Source organism: Sus scrofa, chromosome X (genome assembly GCF_054392235.1).
Source record: "Sus scrofa isolate SSC_HxYL_T2T_F1_AM1 chromosome X, Sscrofa_HxYL_maternal_Yorkshire_Landrace_v2.0, whole genome shotgun sequence".
NCBI lineage: Eukaryota > Metazoa > Chordata > Mammalia > Artiodactyla > Suidae > Sus > Sus scrofa.
Window position 1 is genome coordinate 115,920,124 of NC_139401.1, and position 16,615 is coordinate 115,936,738.

Genomic DNA, 16,615 nt, shown 5'->3' on the forward strand with positions numbered 1-16,615 from the left:
TTCCACACCATGCACTCAAAATATTATCCATATTGGTCACCTGGTTGAGGTTATATAAACCTGTCGATTACACTGCTCAGAATTATTTTGCCATGTTTGAATCTGATTAACCCATCCCAAATGGGTCATGTCAGACAGCGTCAAGGCCAAGACTTCTTATATATTCTCTGATAACCGTCCAATGCTCTTTTCTTTAAGGTAATTACATCTGAAATCCTCCAAGCAGAGTTCAGACTTTTCTACTCCTCCTGAGTGAAGTTTATCCCTGAAGGTCATTAACCCTGAAACCAAAATTTGATTTTTATATGTGCAACAACAATTATTTATTCCTTGTCCCCAAGAGCCTTCTTCTGGGACTAAGAAAACCTTACAACCAGTTAGTGTCATGAAGATGGAAAATGATGCCAGATGGAAATCTGGATATATATAAAGGAATAAAGAAAATGGAAACTATATGGGAAAATATATGGAATATTTTTATATGGAATATATTTTATTTCAAAAATCTCTTTAAACTTGTAAAGCTCTTGTACCACATATGAAGTGGTGGAATATAATTTGAAGGTAGACTTTGGTTAAAGATATTTACTACAAACCCTAAAGCAACACAAAAATAAAAGTCACAGATAATAAGCTAAAAAAGGAAATAAATAAAACTGTTAAAAAATATTCAGGACTTCCCGTTGTGGCGCAGTGGTTAACAAATCCGACTAGGAACCATGAGGTTGCGGGTTCGGTCCCTGCCCTTGCTCAGTGGGTTAACGATCCGGCATCGCTGTGAGCTGTGGTGTAGGCTGCAGACGTGGCTCAGATCCCGCGTTGCTGTGGCTCTGGGGTAGGCCAGTGGCTACAGCTCCGATTCGACCCCTAGCCTGGGAACCTCCATACGCCGCTGGAGCGGCCCAAAAAATGGCAAAAAGACCAAAAAAAAAAAAATTCAATTAACCCAAAATAATGCAGAAAAGGAGGAAATGAAAACCAAACAGATGGGACAAATAGAAAATAGCAAGATGATAGATTTGAACCTAACCATATTATGTGTAAATGGTCTAAATACCTAAATTAAAAGGGACTATGAGATTGAATAAAAAAAGCAAAACTCGACTATATGCTGCCTCTAAGAAACATATTTCATATCTAAATATATAAATAGGTTAGAAGTAAAAGGATAGAAATATATATCATGTTAACATTAATCAAAAGAATAAGTTGAGTGTCTATATCAACATCAGAAAAATTATCATCGGACTACTACCAGGATTAAAGAAAGTCATTTCATAAGGATAAGGAAGTAAATTCATCTAGATTACATAACAATCCTAAGTATCTATGCACCTATTAACAGAGTATTATTATACAGATGGTCCCTGACTTATGATGACTCAACTTATGATTTTCTGACTTACAGCAGTGAAAAAGTGATATGTATTCAAGAGGAACCGTATTTTGCCTTTTAAATTTCGATCTTTTCTCAGGCTAGTGATATGTGCTATGACACGCTCTTGTGTTGCTGGGCAGCAGCAGCCAGCTGTAGCTCCCCATCAGCCAGGTTGATCACAAGGGAAGACAAATGATAAACTTACCACCATTCTGTACCCATACAACCATTCTGTTTTTTCACTTTCAGTATTCAATAAATTACATGAGATATTCCACAATTATAAAATCAGCTTTGTGTTAGATTATTTTGTCCAACTGTCAGATAATGTGTGTCTGAGTACTTTTAAGGTAGGCTAGGCTAAGCTATAATGTTCAGTAGGTTAGGTATGTTAAATGCATTTGAGTTACTGTTTTCTACTTAGAGTGGGTTAATAGGGATGTAACACCATCATAAGTTGAGGAAGATCTGTGTATGAAACCAACTGAAAGAACTGCAAGGAAACAGACAAATCCACAATTGTAGCTAGAGATTCCAACACTTCCCTCTCAACAGTTGATAGAGGTAATAGGCAGAAAATCAAGATGTAAAATATTTTAACAACACTGCCAACCAACTTTACCAAATTGTTATTTATAGAACATCCCACTCAACAGCAGAATACTAATTCTTTTCATTATGCACATAGAAACTTACAAAGACAGACCATATTACGGACCATAAAACAAGTTCTGAAATTTCAAAGCCTTCAAGTCATAAAAATTACATTCCTTGTCCACAATGGCACTAATTTGTAAGTAACAGAAAAATACCTAGAAGTTCTCTACTACCTAGAAAGTAAGTAATACATTATTTGACATTTGACACCCATGCATCAAAGAAAAATTCAAAAGAAAAATTAGAAAAAGGTTTTGAACCAAATTAAAATATAAAACACAACCTATCCAAGTTTGGGGTTACCAACAAAGCCACACTTGGAGGGAAGTTTATGACACTAAAATGCGTAAGTTACAAAAGAAGATAGTTGGCAAATCAATGACTTCCACTTCAAACTTAAAAAACTGGAAGAGCATATAAAACCCAAATTGAAGGGAAAAAAATGAGAGGAAGGAAAACAGGGAGGGGTGAATTACAAAGTGACATAAGGAAACTTTTGGAAATGTTAGATGTGCTTGTCTTGATTGTGGTGATGGTTTCATAGGTTATATATATTTATAAAAACATCAATACTATATTTTAAATATGTGAAGTCATATTACATATTTCAATTACATTTTGATAGACTGGTTGTTAAAATGCAATCCAGGGTCAAGATGGTAGAGTAAAAAGACCTGGAACTTATCATCTCCCATGGGCGCACCAAAATTACAACTATATACAGAGCAACTAACAATGAGAATGACGTGAAGACTAACAGAACATTTTCTACAACAGAAGATATAGAGAAGAAACCACAGACAGGTAGGCAGGATGAAGAATGAAGACATGGTATAGCCAAGACCCAACCACCAGGGAGATGACCCACAAATGGGAGGATAGTCACAATTACAGAGGTTCTCCCCAAGGAGTGAGGAATACAAGTCCCACATCAGCCTTCCCAGTCCAAGATGAGGCTTTAGAATATGTGGTTTTGAATACCAGTGGGGATTGTGTATGGGAGAGCCAGAAGTCTGTAAGGAAATAGAGATTCTGATCTAAAATGGCATAAGCAAAATATCACATGTTCTAAGACCCAGCACAGAGGAAGTAATTTCAAAGGAGTCTGAGTTAGATCTACCTGTTGATCTTGAAGAGCTTCCTAAAGCGGCAAAAGGCAATTGAGATGCTTCCCTGGGGACACAGATGCTAGTGGCAGCCAATTTGGGGAGCTACTTCTGCCATGAGGACACTGATATTGACAAGCACAATTTTGGAGTCCTCTAACCTATTAGCACTGGGAGGTTACCCATCCACCAGCCAAGTGGCACCAGTTCATGGACAACCCAGGCCAATCAGCCAACCATGCAGGAACCCAGCCCCACTCAACAGTAGGCAGGCACCTACCTGTTCTAGAAACCCCCTGGCCCTATAGCCAGTATGCCAGGATCCATCTCTACCCACCAGTGAGCCAGAATACTACACACAAGGCAACCTGGGCAGAGTCCAGCTCCACCTACCAATGCAACCAACAGCAGTCAGCTCTTCCACAACAGAAGAACCCATGAAGCCAATATAGGTCCTAGAGCCTATAGTTTTGATGACCAGAGGATAGTATACTGGGCCCCATAGGATATGTCCTATATATAAGGCCACCTCTCCAAGATCAAGAAACATAACCAATCTACCTAATACACACAGGTAAACAGAGAATTAGGCAAAATGAGGCAACAGAGGAATATGTTCTAAATAAAGAAATGAGATAGAACCCTAGAAGAACTAACCAAAGGAAGATACGCAATCTACATGATAAAGGGCTCATGGTAATGATCACAAAGATGCTCAAGGAAACTCAGAAGAAAAATGGATGAACGCAATGAGGAGTTTAAAAAAGCCTTAGAAAATATAAAGAAACGAACAATGTAATAACTGAAATTAAAAATGCACTAGAAGGAACCAACAGTAGATTAGAAAATACAGAGGAACAGCTCAGCAAACTACAAGACAGAATGGTGAAAAATCACCCAAGCTGAAGAGAAAAAAATGTAAAAGGAATTTGAAAAACTGAGGATAGTGTTAAGGAAGCTTTGGAACAACATCAAGCATACTAACATTTGCAATATAGGGGGCTTAGAAGAAAAAGAGAGGAAAGAGGCAGAGTTTAGTTGAAGAAATGATAGCTGAAAACCTCCCCAACTGGGAAAGGAAACAGAAGCACAAAGTCCCAGACAAGATGAACACAGAGAGATCCACATCAAGACATATTGTAATTAAAATGACAATAAAAAAGAAGAAAATTTTAAAAGCATCAAGGGGAGTTCCCATTGTGGCTCAACAGGTTAAGAACCCAGCTAGTATCCATGAGGATGCGGATTTGATCCCTGGTTTCACTCAGTGGGTTAAGGATCCAGCATTGCCATGAGCTGTGGTGTAGTCATAAAAAGTCATAAAAATTATATTCCTTTTCCACAATGGCACTAAATTACAAGTGACAAAAAAAATACCTGGAAATTCTCTAAATAGCCAGAAAGTAAACAGCACACTGCTTAATATTCCTCCACATGTGGTAAGGGGAGTAAAAATGCTGTTAAAACATGTTCAACTTAAGAGATCATCAGCTTAATATTAGAGTTTTATATATAAACCTCATGAAAACCAAACCAAAAATCTATAATATACACAAAAAAGATATAGAAATCTAAATATAACACTAAAAACAGTCATCAAATGACAAAAGAGCAAAAGAGGTAACAAAAAGAAAACTACAAAAACAACAAAATGGCAAGTAGGTACATACATAATAATTTAAATGTAAATGAACTACATGCTTCAATCAAAAGATAAAGTAGCTGAGTGGATTTAAAAAAACAAAAAAACAAAACCCATAAATATACTGCCTACAAGAGCTTTCACTTCAGATCCAAAGACACACACAGACTGAAAGTGAGGGAATGGAAAAAGGTACATACCATGTGAATGGAAACAAAAAGAAGGCCTATAAAAGCCTGTAACGAGACAAAGTACATTTACATAATGATAAAAAGATCAATCCAACAAGATGATAAAACAATTGTAAATATATATGCACTCAACATAAACACCTAAATATACAAAGCACATGTCAACAAGAAAAGGAGGAATTGATAGAAACACAATAATAGCAGGGGACTCTAACATCCCACTTACAACAAGGCAGAGATCTTCCAGACAGAAAATAGATAAGCAAACACTGGCCTTAAAACAGTGTAATATACGCACATACCATTCCATCCAATAACAGAACCACATTCTTTTCAAGTGTACATGGAACATTCTTCAGGATAGATCACATACTAAGTGACAAAACAACGCTCAATAATTTACAAGGACTAAAATCTGGAATTCCCTTTGTGGCTCAATGGAAATGAACCCAACTAGTATCCATGAGGATGTGTGTTTGATCCCTCGTCTCGCTCAGTGGGTTAAGAATCCAGTGTTGCCATAAGCTGTGGTGTAGGTCACAGGTGCATCTTGGATCCCATTTTGCTGTGGCTATGGTGTAGGCTGGCAACTGCAGCTCTGATTCGACCCCTCACCTGGGATTCCATATGCTGTGGGTGCAGCCTAAAAAACCAAAAAAATAAAGATTAAAACTTTAAAAAATAAAAAGACTAAAATCTTACGAAGCATTTTTCTGACCAAAATGCTATGAGACTAGAAATCAACTTATAAGGGAAAGGAAAACAAAAACAAAAAGACAGAGACTACAAAAAGCACAAACATGTGGAGACTAAATATGCTACTAAACAACCAGTGGTCACTGAAGAAAGCAAAGAGGAAATTTAAAAATACCTAGAGAGGGAATTCCCTTTGTGGCTCAGTGGAAACGAATCTAACATCCATGAGGACACAGGTTCAATCCCTGGTCTTGCTCAGTGGGTTAGGATCCAGCATTGCCATGAGCTGTGGTGTAGGTCACAGGTGCAGCTCAGGTCTGATGGTGCTGTGGCTGTGGTGTAGGCAGGCAACCATAGCTCCAATTCGACTCCTAGCCTGAGAACCTCTATATGCTGTGGGTGTGACCCTGAAAAGCAAAATAAAATAAAATAAAATAAAATTTTAGAAAGAATAAAAACAAAAACACGATGATCCAAAAATCTAGGAAATGCAACAATAGCAGTGCTAAGGAAGTTTATAGCTATACACGCCTACCCCGGGAAATAAGAAAAATCTCAAATGAACAACCTAACCTTACACTGAAAAGAATGAGAAAAAGCACAAAATCCAAATTTACTAGACGGAAAGAAGCAATAATGATTAGAGCAGAAATAAATGAAATAGAGACAAAACAAGAAAAAGGTGAAAGAGAGACCTGATTCATTGAAAAGATAAACAAAACTAATAAACCTTTAGTGAGACTCAAAACAGCAGGACACAAAATTAATATACAGAAATCTATTGCATTTCTATACACTAACATATCAGAAAGACAAATTAAGGATATCTTATTTACAGCTGCATCAAAAGAATGAAATACCTAGGAATGAACCTAACCAAGGAGGTAAAATACTTATGCTTAGAAAACACTGATGAAGGAAATTAAAGATGACACAAAACAAATGGAAAGGTACACCATGCAACATAAATTACAGAATAGTTAAAATGAAGATACTACCCTAGGCAACCTACAGAATTCAATGCAATCCTTATCAAAATACCAATGGCATTTTTCACTAACTAGAACAAATAATCCTAAAATTTGCATGGAAACAAAGATTCTACCTGAATAGGCAAAACAAACTTGAACAGGAAGAATAAAGCTGAAGATATCACACCTGCTGATTTCAAACTATACTACAAAGCTACAGTAATGCAGTATGTATGCACAAAAACAGAACTATAGATCAATGGAACAGTATAGAGCCCAGAAATGAACCCATACTTACATGGCAATAAATCAATGACAAAGGAGACAAGAATATGTAATAGGAAAAAGATACTCTCTTCAGTAAGTCATGCTAGGAAACTGGACAGCTACAAGGAAAAGAATTAAAGTGGACCATTTCTCATACCATACACAAAAATAAACTCAAAATGGATTAAAGACTTAATTAAATGAAAGACCTGAAACCATAAAACTCCTAGAAAAACATAGCCCATATACTCTTTGACATCAGGTGGGCAGCCTACTGAATACAAGGTTTTTGCAAATATGTGTGTTCAGGATTAGTCTCCAAAATATACAAAGAATTCACACAACTCCACATCAAAAATACAAACGACCAATTAAAAAAAAAGAGCAGAGGACCTGAATACACTTTTTCAAAGACATACAGATGATCAAGAGACACGTGAAAAGATGTTCAACATCACTAACCATCAGAGAACTGCAAATCAAAACCACAATGAGATCTCTCACCTCACCTGTCAGAATGGCTGTTTAAAAAAATAAAAATAAATTTAAAAAAAAAAAAAAAAAAAAACAAGAAAAAACAAGTGTTGGGGAGGTTGTGGAGAAGAGAGAACCCTCCTTCACTGTTGGTGGAAACATAAATTAGTGCAACCAGCACTACAAGAGCACGGAGGCTCCTCAAAAAATTAAAAATAGAACTACCCCACAATCCAGCAATGCTGCTCCTGGGTATTTTTCCAAAGTTAACAAAAGTACTAATTTGAAATGATATATGCACCTCTATGTACACTGCAGTATTATGTACAATAACCAAGATATGAAGCAACCTACATGTCCATCAATAAACAAATGGATAAAGATATAGTATAACACACACATATATATTCACACACACATGTTTATGTATATATGTATGATGGGATATTACTCAGCCAAAAAAAAAAAAAATCTTACCATATGCTCAAACATGAATGGGCCCAGAGGATATTATGATAAGTGAAAATCTCAGAGAAAGACAAATATCCTATCATTTCACTTATATGTGAAATCTAAGTAACAAATGAACAAACAAAACAGATTCATAGCTACAGAGAACAAACAGGTGGTTGCCAGGGAGGAGAGGTGAACAGAGAGGTGAGGAAGCTTAAGAGGTACAAACTTCCAGTTTATTTTGTGTCATGGGAATGAAATGTACAGCATGGGTAATATAGTAAATATTGCTGCGATACCTTTCCATGGTGACAGACGGTAGCTTGACTCATCATGGTGATCTTTTCGTAATGTATAGAGATATCAAATCACTGAGTTATGCACCCGGAACAGAGTGTCATAGGTCAGTTATAATACAGGAAAAATGCTAGCCACATAGAATGGTTAAGTGTTGTTTCCAGTTGGCAATGCATTTCTTTAAGTACCTACCCAATTCCTTGTGCCTTGAGAGCTCCCTTACAAAGTTAGAAAGTGTTATAAAAATGTAAAGGACTTTTTCTAGTTTCCAGTTTCCTGCTAAAGTAAATAGAACTAATTAGAAGCAGATGCGGAAGTGGATAAAGTTTGGTTTTGGTCCATCTGTCCCCTGGCCCTGATGCCCTCAGGCCGTAGGCCAGAAAGATGGAAAAAGTCTCTCCCTCCTCCTGCAACTCGCTCTCCTCTCCTTTCCACTAAACCCCTATATCACGCTTCCTGCCTCCTCCAGAGAGCTGCTCTCAAATGACAGTAAACGCTAAATAAGCAATTCAGATAAACGACTTTCTTAAAAGCTATTTACCAATGTTATCTTTGACCCTTAGTGGCTTCCTAGGCCTCACACTGGTTAAATACTGCTTTCAACGAAATCCTTCATTGACTGGCTCTTACGAGGGGGTGGCATTTAGAGATAGATGGCCCCTTCCTCTGTTTATCCTTTCAGAAACTCAACACTTCCTTGGAAATCCCTTCTATTGTGTTTACAGTGCTGCAGTTTTTCTGCTCTAGTTATTTTATTATAAGCCAGGGATCTGTTGCATGATCATTCCTAGAACTCCTATAAATTTCCTTCCTCTCCCCCGCCCGTGTGTCTACACCTTTAAAAAATAAGAAAGCAAAGCAGCTCCAATTACTAACAGCATTGCAATGTACAATTTCATCCCTTGTATATCACTTCGGGATTATAATTAAATCGTTAAAATGCATTGCTAATCTGTAAATCTGGTCTCATTAGCATAAGTGTGCTCCGTAATTGCTAAACACACAGTAAATGCTTGTGACTTTAACAGACTTTGGGACAAGTTAGCCTGTGCAAATGCCCCTCCCCACATCATGGCCCAAGAGCTTCTGGACAATCTTTCTCCAATTTTGTTCTGTATGCTAAGCATATTGGTTTTACTTTTTTTTGAGTAGGTAATAGTTTCACCAAGTTACTATCAGACCCTTAACAAGCTCTAATGTATCTAGTTTGACATAGTTTCCACCTTTTAGAATAAAGTATAAAATATAGGCTTATTGATAGGATCAATCTCCTCGAGGCTTTGGGGAAATTATAAGAGTATCTAATCAGTTGGCAACTTTACTTGCATTAATGTCCTTGAATCTTTTTCTTACCCGAGTATTTCTTAGATGCTGCAGTTCCCTTGCCTCACGGCATTGAGGGCAGCTTGTCTATTTTCCTCCATTGGCTTTCAGTTTATCATTGCCATCCTAGGATGTGGTCATACCTGGGCATCCAAGGATCTTTTTTAAGGGACATACATACTATGTGCCATGCACTGCTTGGCTCCATTGCCAAAGAGGTGGCCACATGCAGGCTAGCCCTTCTCACTCTCCACTGAATATTCCTTTCTTGCATATCACACTTCTTTCCCCTGACACAGATTTGCTTACAGATGCCTTCTCCCCTCCACCACCAGGCCACAACCTACCAGCTTCCCCAGCCCTCATCACAAAGCTGAAAGAAATGGTTTTCCATGGAAAGATTTTTCTACGTTTTGTCATCTCCCAGAGTGCTGCTTTTCTATCTTCTCTCTAGGCATGTATGATGTGGGGGCAGTCGTAGGGGAGAGTAGCCATCCTAGAGATGGAAATGGCTCGTTCTCCCTCTCCCTGAGGTCCCTGGAGGGGTGGAATAAGAATTGAAAACTTTTTTCAAACATTCCCCAATAGCCGGGGAATCCTCTCTTTTTCCAGCAACTTCCTCCAAAAGAAAAACAATCCAACAGAGAAGATAAATGGTCTTTTGGAGTAATAAGATGCTAAATACAACTTCTAGGGAGTTCCCGTGGTGGCGCAGTGGTTAACGAATCCGACTAGGAACCATGAGGTTGCGGGTTCGGTCCCTGCCCTTGCTCAGTGGGTTAACGATCCGGCGTTGCCGTGAGCTGTGGTGTAGGTTGCAGATGCGGCTCAGATCCCGCGTTGCTGTGGCTCTGGCGTAGGCCGGTGGCTACAGCTCCAATTGGACCCCTAGCCTGGGAACCTCCATATGCCGTGGGAGCGGCCCAAGAAATAGCAAAAAGACAAAAAAAATAAATAAAAATAAAAAATAAATACAACTTCTAAATGTGGAAACTTGGGAACTTTCCTGAATTCTCCCTAATACTGTCAGCCAATGTACTTCCTGATTTAAAAAAAAAAAAAAATTATCTAAAGGTCTCCTTCTAACACTGTCCTTACAGAATCTTTGGAGCCCAGAAGCACCTCAGTTTTACGGTGTCCTCAAAAGATGGAATCCCTTCTGTGGGGTTTCATGTATGACTGTGATGATTTTTATTATTAATCTCGAAGGTGAGGGTAGATTCCAGGTAGCATTTTTCTCCTTCCTTTCCCCTCATTCCAGCAAGTAAGTAGCTGTTCTGTGCTTCTCCTCTCAAAAGAGGTCATGTGGCAGGATAGAAAACAGAGTTAAGCAGCCCACCATTCTGGCTTTCAAGTTCCCAAACTGAAGCTCTTAGGAGAAGAATTCTCTGGTCGAGACAAGATGTCTTAGCCAGACTATGAAGAGAGACAGGTCCCCCTTCTCCACCGCTGGAGAAAATGAGAGGGGTGCTCTCTCCCCTACCTCCTGAGAGATGCCAGAGGAGGAGATCTGTGGATCGTCAAGAAAGAAGAATGCAGAGACCCCAGCTGTCAGATTGAGGCTGCAGGAGAAGAGAGCAAGACTCCCCGGAAGAAAAAGGTAACCCAGACCCAGAGTGAGAGGTGGGGATGGATGAGCGGATGCAGAGCAAGTGCGTGCTGGTAAGGCCCCCTTCCTCCTCCTCACCTCCCCTGCTGCCTGGGAATGTTTACCTGAGTCCTTATCAGCCCAGAAAGGCTTTGCCATTTCAAGTAGAAATCTTGCCTGTCAGTGTAGTTTTGTTGTGAATATTCCCCATTAGGCGCACCCTGCTGTCTCTATCTATGGGTGCTCCTCAGGAGATATCAAGAGGCCAATGCCCCAATTTCCTGACAGGAAATAGCACCCCCCCCCCAAAAAAAAGGCAGAGGTGGACTACAGGCCATAGACAAAATCTTATAACGAGCCACTTCATCTTTAATCTTTCTTGGCAATAAAAGACTTATCTTGAATTTTTTTTTTTTTTTTTTTTTTTGTATTTTTGCTATTTCTTTGGGCCGCTCCCACGGCATATGGAGATTCCCAGGTTAGGGGTCGAATCGGAGCTGTAGCCACCGGCCTACGCCAGAGCCACGGCAACGCGGAATCCGAGCTGCGTCTGCAACCTACACCACAGCTCACGGCAACACCAGATCGTTAACCCACTGAGCAAGGGCAGGGACCGAACCCGCAACCTCATGGTTCCTAGTCGGATTCATTAACCACTGCGCCACGACGGGAACTCCTTGAATATGTATAATTTTTAATATGTATAATTCATGTGGGAATTTAGTATTGAATACCTTTTAAATTCCAAAAGGTGATTGAAAAGCACACAGTATAATTAAAATAGATGGTTTTTACTGGGTCACCTTGCTGTACAGTAGAAAATTGACACAACACTGTAAACCAACTATAGTGAAAACAATAAAAATCATTAAAATAAAGATGGTTTTTTGTTTACCTTAATATTCAAGAATGCAATTTTGCACAGTGCCAACAGAAGGCAAAATCAGGAATGGAGGCGTATTTGATCCCCTGCAAGTATCTTCTGTACTGAAGATATCTAGAGCTTTGTATAAATATAAAACTTGTGATCTCAGTGGAAACTGTTATAATTTTAAACTGGTCTCAGATTCTAGCAGACACAGATAATCTGGACATGTTTCAAATCTACAGGAAAAAAATCTAACTGAAGCTTCTGTGTAAATTTCAACATATATTTTCAAGTACTTTTATGTACTAATTATATTTTCTAACATTTTTAATTGGCTTTTATTTTATTTATTTTTGTCTTTTTAGGGCCACATCCACAACATATGGAAATTCCCTGGCTAGGGGTCAAATCGGAGCTGCAGCTGCTGGCCTGCACCACAACCATAGCCACGCCATATCCGAACTGCATCTGCGACCTACACCATAGCCCATGGAAATGCCAGATCCTTAACCCACTGAGCGAGGCCAGGGATTGAACCTGCATCCTCATGGATACTAGTCGGGTTTGTTTCTGCTGAGCCATGATGGGAACTCCCTTAATTGGCTTTTAGAAATCTGCATTTATATCAGCATTAAGGTACCTATCCAAAAGCCTCTAAGAAACTAAAGTTCTATAATAGGAAGGATTAAGTAAGGATACTGGTAATATATTTACAAAGTGAAAAATCTGAATTGTGAGCCACAAATCAAGAGTTTGGGGCAAAACCTTCAGAGAACTTCTATTTACAGGTAGTGGATTTTTTAGTCACATGGAATTCTGTCATTATCTATCCTCAGTAGGATAATTAAAGATAATGTGACTTCGCTAAAATAATAGTAATTGGAAAAGTCATTTTATATACTGCAAATTGTACAGAGAATGTGTGTAATTGTTAAGGGAATATTGCAATGATATAAAAAGGAGAAGTGTATGTAACTCAGCAAAGAGCAAAAAATTAAGTAGTTTTAAGGTAAGGACAGAATTCAGTAGGCTAAGAAATATATGTATTTGGAAATATGAAGTTCTAACATTACTGGAAACTAAAGTCAGAATTGGTTTATTCAGCCAGAAATCACATAGGTGCATATTTGTACCACTGCATATGGAACGGAACCCTGTGAAGAGAGTCTGAAATTTTCCACCATCTTTCAGATAGACAAGTAAGTAGACCCTCCTCCTTCCTTTAATTTCTATTTTCGCCAGAAAAAGAAAAAAAAAAAAAAAAAAAAAAAGAATAGAAACGTTCATTTAAAGAACTATCAACTGCTCAAAGTCAAGGCCTGCAACTTGATGGCAAACAAATAACTGAACAAAACCCTCAGACAAATTCTTATTTAACCACACAGATTGAGGAGCTGAGTGACTTGAGAATAAAGAAATCTGACTGCACGTTCTTAGTGGGATGCAGCTAAGAATAAAAGGAACTGTACTGAAAATCTTGAACTTTATTCAATAGCTTTATCATTTGTTTCAATACTGTATTGTTATTTTAGAACTCTTGTTTTCCCAGATTAAGCAAAGAAGTAATTATATTTATTGTGTCAAGAATCAAACATTTATGAAGGAATTCTATACCATTAGATGAGAATTGGAAATATCAATATGAAATAAGAAAAAGCACACATCTTTTTCTGGCTCTGTTCTTTAAAATGACCCAGGACCAATGAAACCCCCACAGTGCCCCCTAGTGCTCAGATTCTGGTCTCTGATACTATTCTTACACTAAAAAGAACCAGGCCTTGCTCCTTGGAAAAATGAACGATTTCACCTCTTGTGCAGAAAGGCAAATGATGAGCCTGAAAAATCTTGTACCAGAAAGCAACAAAGGTTTCAGTGATTAGTGTCGTGTGAGAAGGACACAGGGGCAAATGTGAAAGATTCCACTGGCCAAAGTTGTGATCAATCATACCTCAAGAAAGTGATTTTTTAAAAAGAGAAAATAAATGACTGTAGTTAAATATATGAGAAGTCATATGTCTAATAGTGATTAACACGAAAGAGAAACGGTAACAAATTACAACAGGAGGTTAACAAAATAGAAAGCATTTCTTTCCTCCACCCCCACCCCCTCCTTTTTAGGGCTGCATCTGCAGCATGTAGAAGTTCCCAGGCTAGGAGGATGGAATTGGAACTGCAGCTGCAGGCCTACACCAGAGCCACAGCAACGCTGGATCCTTAACCCACCGAGCAAGGCCAGGGATCGAACCCACATCCTCACAGACGCCATGTCAGGTTCTTAACCCACTGAGCCACAAAGAGAACTCCTAAAATGCATTTCTAATAATTTATAAAGCACTGTGAATTTATCAATGGGGAATATAGAAATTAGAATGGTAAATCCATCAGTTGGAAGGTTCTTTTCTGACCCCAAAAGAGTACCAGAGTGGCCCATAAACCGGTCCCCAATTAGACAAAGCTAAATGAATTATTTAGAATTCAGTCTGTATAAGTTTAAGTATTAAGATTTATACGGCTCTAAGAATATGAATGAATGCAAAAATTATTAACATACCTCAGGATTCTATCCAAGTTTTTTTGAGTGAGGAGAAATACATGAATATATCATAACATTTGGAGTTTCTGCCATGGCTCAGCAGAAACAAATCTGACTAGCATCCATGAGGACACAGGTTTGACCCCTGGCCTTGCTCAGTGGGTTAAGGACCCGGCATTACCATGAGCTGTGGTGTAGGTCACAGAGACGGCTCGTATTCCGAGTTGCTGTGGCGGGACCAGCAGCTATAGCTCGGATTTGCCCCCTAGCCTGGGAATCTCCCTATGCCGCAAGTGCAGCCCTAAAAAGAAAAATATATCTATCTATCATAAGGTTTTATCAACCAGATGGAAGCTGCAGACATATTACGTAAAGTATAAAACTTTAATCCAGGGAAGTGGGTTATTAAGGTGAACACTCACCCCTTAAGTTATGGAATCACTCACAGAATCATCATAAATAGGGTTCAAGATTCAAGATGCCTTTCAGAGTCATGAATGAGAATCTAGCCAGCCTCCAGGCCTGAATCTGCCGTGGTAAATATCCTAACTTATCTGGTATGGTAATTTCTTATGTGGGATGCTTCAGAATTAGGTAGAGAGCTATTGACAAGAAGTAACCCCAGTACATTTTTATTTTTGTGTTAAGAAAGCTATGCATATTTGATATTTTACACGTTTGTGACACATGAAAGAATGTGCCCTATTAGTGACAGCCTTGTAAATCAAATTTGAAATGGGTAATTTGGAATTATGATTTCAAAATGAAATCTTGTTATTTTCAGTATTGAAACACCTAAAACCCTTAGGCTTTTTTTTTTTTTTTTTTTAAAGCCATACCCACAGCATGCAGAAGTTCCTGAACCAGGGAATGAACCCGCACTACAACACCAACCTGAGCCACAGCAGTGACAACACCAGGTCCTTAACCCACTGAGCCACCAGGGAGCTTCTTATAGATTTTATTAGGAAATGTTTAGTGCCCAGGCAGGTTTGTCTGATAGATCAGATAGCTAAAACACTAAAAAGGGACATGCTTGAGGTGACACAGCTGTTAACTCTGCTTCCCCCACAGACCGTCAGCTCACAAGAGATGCCCTTCTGTTCCATCCCCAGGTCCTTCCTGTCCCATCCACACAGTGGGGCCTCACTAAGAAAAAGCCTGCTTGGGCAGCAACCTGTCTCCTCTAAATCCCGTTCACTGTACTGTGACCGGAATCCTGTCACCTCTATGTCCATCCCCTTGTCCTAGCCCAGAGTCTCATTTAAAGCATCCATGTATGGGGAAAATATAATGAAACATTTTAAATGTTGAAATTCTACCGAGATTTTCTAATATAGCAATTTCTCAGTGTGTATGTGCTCCCCTCTTTGTGCTGCTTACAATGCAGGGAAGCTGCTACGTATGTGATACAGGAACTTTGCCTCCTTGTAAATTGATTTTATTGACTGTTTCTGGGAAGTGGGACACTCCCCTTACTTGTGTGACTTTTTTTTTTTTTGCGCAAAAATGGAGACGGTCCGGTCTTTTATTTTTTTTTTTTTTTGTCTTTTTTTGCTATTATTTGGGCTGCTCCCGCGGCATATGGAGGTTCCCAGGCTAGGGGTCCAATCGGAACTGTAGCCACTGGCCTACTCCAGAGCCACAGCAACGCGGGATCCGAGCTGCGTCTGCAACCTACACCACAGCTCACGGCAACGCCGGATCGTTAACCCACTTATCAAGCGCAGGGACCGAACCCACAACCTCATGGTCCCCAGTCGGATTCGTTAACCACTGCGCCACAACGGGAACTCCCCTTTTTTTTTTTTTTTTTTTTTTTTTAAATAGATGGCGCAAAGCTTTCCTCTATAGTAAGGATGATGCCATTACCATTGTTTTTTAAATGTTCCAAGTGGAGTTCCCACTGTGAGGCAGCAGATTAAGGATCTGGCATTGTCTCTCCAATGATGCAGGTTCAATCCCTGGCCCGGCACAGTGGGTTAAGATCTAGTAGTGTTACCGCAGCTGCAGCTCGGATTCGATCCCTGACGGGGAACCTCCATATGCTGTGGATGAAGCCAAACATAAATAAAATGCTCCAAGAATTTCTTCTCTGACAAATCCCTCTTAACATGAACTCAGACTAAGGTTTTTGTTTTATGGTATAAAACTTCCAACATGTACTTAAA

General features: G+C 39.1%; 1 long non-coding RNA gene across 2 annotated transcripts in view; it reads right to left on the bottom strand.

Moving 5' to 3' along the window:
- The window catches only part of LOC110257857 (uncharacterized), a 72,691-nt gene that overhangs the window by 9,408 nt on the left and 46,668 nt on the right, over positions 1-16,615 (bottom strand). Inside the window, exons 3-4 of one of the 2 annotated variants that reach the window (XR_014835682.1) lie at positions 5,846-6,077; positions 1,996-5,617 (exon numbers count right to left, since the gene is read on the bottom strand). The exons of the other annotated variant lie outside the window; for it this stretch is intronic. This is a non-coding gene — a long non-coding RNA (uncharacterized LOC110257857). Of the gene's footprint in view, positions 1-1,995; positions 5,618-5,845; positions 6,078-16,615 lie in introns of those variants that run through there. 2 annotated transcript variants of the gene reach the window in all.